The 6,674-nt window shown below is 35.2% G+C and overlaps 1 long non-coding RNA gene across 1 annotated transcript in view; it reads right to left on the bottom strand.

Moving 5' to 3' along the window:
• Positions 1-2,248: 2,248 nt before the first annotated feature.
• LOC141376349 (uncharacterized) overlaps positions 2,249-6,674 on the bottom strand; it is a 33,718-nt gene continuing 29,292 nt past the window's right edge. The window contains exon 3 of the long non-coding RNA XR_012386245.1: positions 2,249-2,309. This is a non-coding gene — a long non-coding RNA (uncharacterized lncRNA). The remainder of the gene's footprint in view (positions 2,310-6,674) is intronic.

The raw sequence follows: 6,674 nt of genomic DNA, 5'->3' as shown, positions 1-6,674 counted from the left end.
TGATAAATCATAGAGTAAGCCAAAGGCTAATGAGTGTGTGAATGAGTTTCACAGTAGATTTGCCAGTATATAATTGTTTTTCTACAAATTTGCTTGCTGTAAACTTAATTTTCAACTCATTACTGTTAAAAGTATCTTTTCCAATGCTGTTTTTATTTTCACTACTCAACCCCCACAGCAAAACCACATACAGTACTGTCTACACTTCAAAGAGTAAAAGTAACTTTGGCTCAGTGTTGCAGTTAATGACATAATTAAATGGTTGATTAAGTGATGATTGAGCATTGGTGACAAAACCTGCTGCTAACGAGCAAAACTACTGAAAGGAAAAGCAGCAAGAACAAGAAAATGAGACCAACAAAAACACAGTAACAAGCTGCAAGTCATAGCCCTAGAAGAAATCTATTGAAATGAAATTGCATTCAATTTCCAAAACCGCATTAACAGCTTCACTTATTACAAACAAGTCTGACTTTCCTTTTTCCAAACAAATAAAGTTTTCCTTAGAAGTTTAGCTCTAGTAAATCTTAACTGTGGCATTTGCTTGCTCTTGACCCTTTTAACCATTAGTTTTTTTCATTGGCTGCTGTGTTAGCAAGACATATTTGTAATGGGAGGGAAAGCCAAAAAGAAACAGGACACAAACTGCTATTAGGGTGGATAGTGCATGGTTAAATAAAATCAGAATCATTAATAAATATGCATTTCTGCACTAAAACCAGTGCATTTTTTCCAGTATTTCTGAAATGAGTCATTTAAGACTACATGTTCATACTGTACAGTGGCAAACCGCAATATTCTGCCTCATATCTACACTGTTTCCAGCCATTTACAGTACATCACTTCAAAATAAAGCACAAATTGTTCCCAGTAAATTTCTGAATAGCACATTCTTAACCACCTGAAAGTGGACCACCAGCCGTTGGTGGACAGAATAAAGACAACTGTTATTCATGCTTTGAAATCAGCCTGTATTGAATGCGCTGCACAGATTCAGCAATACTTTGTGTATTTAAGTGTTCAATAATGGAGAGCTTGCCGTGCCGAAAGATTGATTTCTAAATCCCATTTGTCTTGATGGCTGCAGTCTTGGCTGCATTGTGAATAGAGAGAAAGCTCATGCAGGTACAGTACGGCTATACTTAACCTGGCTTCACCCTGCTGTATTCCTACATGGTAATTGATGCTATTTGTATGCTGCTGTCTGCGGTTAGAAACCATACACATTATGGAAGCACCATTAAGTTGTTGGAGCTTGTCAAAAGAAAATGCATCTCTCGGTAATGGTAGACAGACTCCAATATGATACAGGACGGGCTACTGACGCATACAAAGGGAAAATAATAGCATGAGGGGAAAACTAATTTGGATTAGCAGCAAATCTAGAAGTGTAGATCTTATTCTGAAGCCACACAGCAACAGAATTTTTCCTGCGAATCTCCTAGCAACCGCTGGTTCATTTTGTTCTTGCTTTGTGCTGCAATCATTAGGGTCTTAATTCCTGTAAATTGTGTGGCTTGTATTGACGATGCATTAGTTGTATCATAATATTATTGTATTATGGCGGAATTACCATAATGGGAACAAAGTAATAACTTGCCTAATGGAAATACTTAATGGAAATGAACATCTATTGTCAAACCGGGAACTAGACTTCCATTTATTTGTCATGCATGGTTTTACTGACTCTGCTCATTGCGAAGTATCTACTCACACACTTGTTCTGATAATCAAAACAAGTTTATCAAACAATTCAACCAAACATGCTTGCAAATTGTGCATATACTATTCAAAAAGTTTAAAAAGCTGTCACGGAGACAGAAACTCTTTAAAAGGTACACATTTGTATGTAAAGCATGCATAACAATACTTTAAAAGTAGAATAAAGGTCCCGTGAAGTGCTATGAAATATGTATTTTTGTTCTATGTTTGAGATAGTCTCAACTGAAACACAAAGAGAGGTTGGGGCATAGTGTAGATCCTCCTCTTTAAATTAAAAAGTCTTTAGCGTTTTGAGAGTAGTTGACCTCAAGCACAATAAATGAAAAGCAAACAAGAAAAGTCTTGAAGGGGGCAAAACATGACACATACTAGAGAGCATTTGATTCATTATAATTTGATGAGAGATTGAAGTATGAGATGATGTGAATTAATCTGTTGATCCATTTACACTCTAAAAAGCAATAGCTTTTCCCACAAAGTTCAGTTAACTTATTATGAATAAGTCTGTTAACCTTACTTTGTTAACCCTGAAATTAGAGAAACTCTGGGTTTTCCTTTTCAAAATGGCAGGTTTGTCAAGCCTGTTTCTGAAAAGAGAGGTAACTTTAACTCAGTCAGTTACTGTGGTAACTTACTTTGTTAACCTAACCTGGTCAGGAGTAGGTTTTATTCTCTAAACTGAGTTTCTGTCATCTCCTCTCCTTTTTTAAGAACGAATCGGTATTTATCACCTTAGTTACGTTTCCACCCACCTATTTTATTGCTCATTTTGGAAATGCGCAAAAAAACGAATGATGAAAACGTCATGATGCACATAACTTTTGAAAACACGCATACAAAAACACATGCATAACTGACTAGGACAAACTTTTATTCGATAGAAAAGATGTGCCTAAACTACGATGAAAACACTTTTACTGAACAAATTCCAGTATGTGCATAAAAAAATTATCATATAAAACATCATATGATGATGAAAATGTGTGTGAATGGACATACCAGCATGCTGAGCACCCTGTACGCCTTAACCGTTTCAGTATTAAATGTTATTATATTATTAATGACCTGCAGAGCGTCTAAAGCAGGGGTGTCAAACTCAAATCCTGGAGGACCGAAGCCCTGCACAGTTTAGTTCCAACCCTGCTCCAACAAATAGATAGGGTTGGAACTAAACTGTGCAGAGCTGCGGCCCTTTTGGAACCGAGTTTGACACCTGTGGTCTAGAGCGAGCGTCTGTTCTCCACGTCTCATGGCTTTAAACGCCCCCACGTGTTCACTGTGTCAGAATTGTCATCTGAGGTGCAATTACATTTATTAAGTAAAGAAAAGATTGACGCAGATTCTTCTACCGCAGTAAATTCTGTTTTTACTAATGATATTTGTCGCCCGTTTAATCAGGAACTGACGATTTTGTTCTCTTTGACTCGTTGGATCGAAATGCTGCTTTATTTGCACATCTTTCATGCAATAATCCAGTTTTGCACATCAATTTTATTTTGTATGTTTGGATGGAAACATAGCTATTGCCTAAATTTCAGTCACACATAGAACAAAGTAACGTACAGTACGAGAATGTATGGTCTTTTTTAAATAAATAATTAGCTTAAATTCACTAACCTTCAAAAGGGACATGTACTGGTACTAGATTAATAAGGATTATTATTCTTTCTAAAAAACTATTGTTTAGTTCTGCTTACATTCTAAATGTCATATCAACCTTCACCACTTGATCAATAATAGAGGCAGACACACAAGTGCACTTTAAAATCTATTAAAACTGAGCGTGTATAAAAGTGGGAATGTGTGTAAAAAATGTATAAATGTCACACATAACATTACTTATTTTATTTTAAATAATATTTAAATACTTTAAATGTAAAATTACGCATTAACGTGACCTGTTTTCCCACGCTAACTCTCTCTGTTTCACTGATGCAGTGGTGTTGCTTTTTTAAAATATATGCTCATATTTGCTATAACTTTGCATGAGCTTATCAAGTTCAGCTAGAGACAGAAATACTGATCTCTTGTTTTAGATGTTGCCATAGTCACTCGTAATATCTGCGCTCCATTGATAATGCCTTTTTATAGTTGTGGTGTACGCGCTTAACTCTGAGTTGATCAACTCAAAGTTGATTGACCTAACTCAGATCCGCTATTCTGAAACCGAAAACTTAATCTCTTGGTAAATCAAATCAGATTACAAGTTTAAACTCACAGTTGGCTCAACCTCCTTACTGAAACAGGCCCCTTGACTTATAATAATATGTATTTACAACTTTTGAGTGGTCATGTGTCCTGTGTCAAAAGTATGTTAATGATAGAGAATGGTGATAAGGGAACTGAAAAAAGATCACTGGTTCGAGCACCGGCTGGGTCAGTTCAATACTATCTGGATGCAGCCTTTATGATGCAAGCTGAGATTGCACCACTCAGCGATGCACTATCAGACACAATGCACTCAATGGAGTGAGTGACGTCACTGTCACGGGTAGGTTTAGGGGTGGGGTTAGGTTAGCGCATTAAAAAGCATCAGATGCAGCTCAAATTCTGCATCAGGTCTGCATCCAGACCCCTCTCGGTCAGTTGGCATTCTGCATGGAGTTATAAGTTAATTGGGTAAGCTAAATTGTCTGTAGTGTATGTGTGTGAATTCTGGCCCTCCAGGTTGGGGGTTGAGCACGAAACACCAACATGGTGCGGCTAAATATCAACTTCGATATAAATGACCCTAAGAGTAAGTAGGGTATTGTCTTTTGTCTTTACTTAAATGTTTTAGTTCAGTTTACTTGATAATTTTAAGGCAATTGGTTAACTAATATTTTCTTAGTAATGTGAACACTAATAAGTAGTTAACACAACTAATTATTTTGAGTCAACAGTACTGAAGTTTACTTTATAAAGAAGTTGTAAATACAAAGTGTTTTTATGCTCACATAAAATGAATACACTACTTTTAAGGCATTTTACACTTTAAGGCAATCTGTCCACTTATTACATTTTACAGTGTAGGCAGAAGTGACAAACTACAGGCTTTAAATGCTTATACCAGTTTTACATAGATATCCTAAAAACTAACAATACTGATACTAACATCTAAAAATAACTTTATTTTAATTGCATGGGACCTTTAAATATAGTCAAATTAGTACCCAAGGTATTCATATCAGTATTTATCATCCAAGTAACAGCTTTTGTATTTTTATTTCTGGGAGTATACAGTATGTACATTTTTTCAGTCAAAAAGACAAAATTAAGATATTTCACTAGGCATTTAGTTTAAGGTGGCCGTTATGACAAATGATTGAAAAACTAATGCCACAGAAGAACTTTGAGGAAAAACTAAAAATATTTAAAAAGATTTTATTAAAAATATACAATAAATACAATAACACATATTCGCATTCTGTATGTCCGTGTTTGTTGAACTGCTTTTGACCTTTTCAATAACAGGCCAACATGCTATCTGAAAAAAATCTGAATAATCAATTTTTCTATATTTTTTATCAATAATGTTGAATTTGATTGTTATTTTTCACCCAATTTAATACTTGTATTCTATACATTTATTTTTTACCTTGTGCTCATAAAATACTTCTGAAAAATTTCTATAAATTTTGATTAAAGTAATACAAATAAAAAAATAATACAAATGTTGGTTATACGGGAATTTTAATGTGTTGAATTTAAGTTTGTATGCATCATATTTCTTTTAACATTTGGATTTAAAACTATTAATAAAAAAACATGAAAATCACCAAAAAGGAATACTACAAATATTCATTGCTGAATTCCATCTGCATAGTCTGAAGATACAGACAGAGTTGCTGTCATGTCAGGTCAAATTAATGGCATGTTAAAACATCAGAAAGAAAATGACTGTGAGAGCTGAACTTCATTATATGACCTTCATGATGATAGCACCACAGGACAAAAAGGCTTCACGTTGCTCCAATGAAAATTAATGAAGTTCTCCTATACTGTAGATCATGTAACACTATGATCTATTCACATTCATTCAGTTATATATATACACACACACACACACACACACACACACACACACACACACACACACACACACACACACACACACACACACACACACACACACACACACACACACACATCAATAAATACAGTAAAGTCAGAATTATAAGCCCCCCTTTTTATTTTTACCCAATTTTAGTTTAACTGAAAATAATACATATTTATAAACATAATAGTTTTAACTAATTTCTAATTACTGATTTATTTTATCTTTGCCATTATCACAGTAAATTATATTTGACTAGATATTCTTTAAGACACTTCTATACAGCTTAAAGTGACATTTAAAGGCTTAACTAGGTTAATTAGGTTAACTAGACAGGATAGGGTAATTAGGCAAGTTATTGTATAATGATTGTTTATTTTGAAGACTTATCGAAAATATAGCTTAAAGAGCCCATATTATGGGTTTTTGAAAATGCCCTTCCATGTAGTGTTTAACACAGCTCTAAGTGAAGTAAAGTATCCATCTAAGGCTTAAATCTGTAAGAGTACAGTGTTTAAAACGGTTGATTCATCTATAAAAGAGTCGACTCGTAGTGCTTTAAATGAGTCGCCTTGATACCGAGTCGTTAGGTGTTTCGCCATGACGTACTAACGAAACCAAGTTATTCACGTGCACGCGCAAACGCGGGAGATTTAAACCTGCGGCCCTGCCCTCTGACACAGAAACCCAGACACACACACCCACAAACATGCCGGTCGATTGAAGTCACACTGCAGATGGATATTATCAGGCCTCTACCAAAAGATGAAACCTCAGCATTATACCAAGCAGTTGGAAACTACTGGAAAGTACATGCCACGAAGACTACTTCATCGGCGTTTGTTAAAGGAAGGATCAGTAAAGAGTAACTTACTGATGGACGTCAGGATGGGTTTCTTCCTCCATTTCTCAAGTG

This window comes from Danio rerio, chromosome 10, assembly GCF_049306965.1.
Source record: "Danio rerio strain Tuebingen ecotype United States chromosome 10, GRCz12tu, whole genome shotgun sequence".
Classification (NCBI taxonomy): Eukaryota; Metazoa; Chordata; class Actinopteri; order Cypriniformes; family Danionidae; genus Danio; species Danio rerio.
The sequence above is the reverse complement of the archived record's forward strand: the minus strand, read 5'-3'. Positions and strand labels throughout refer to the sequence as shown.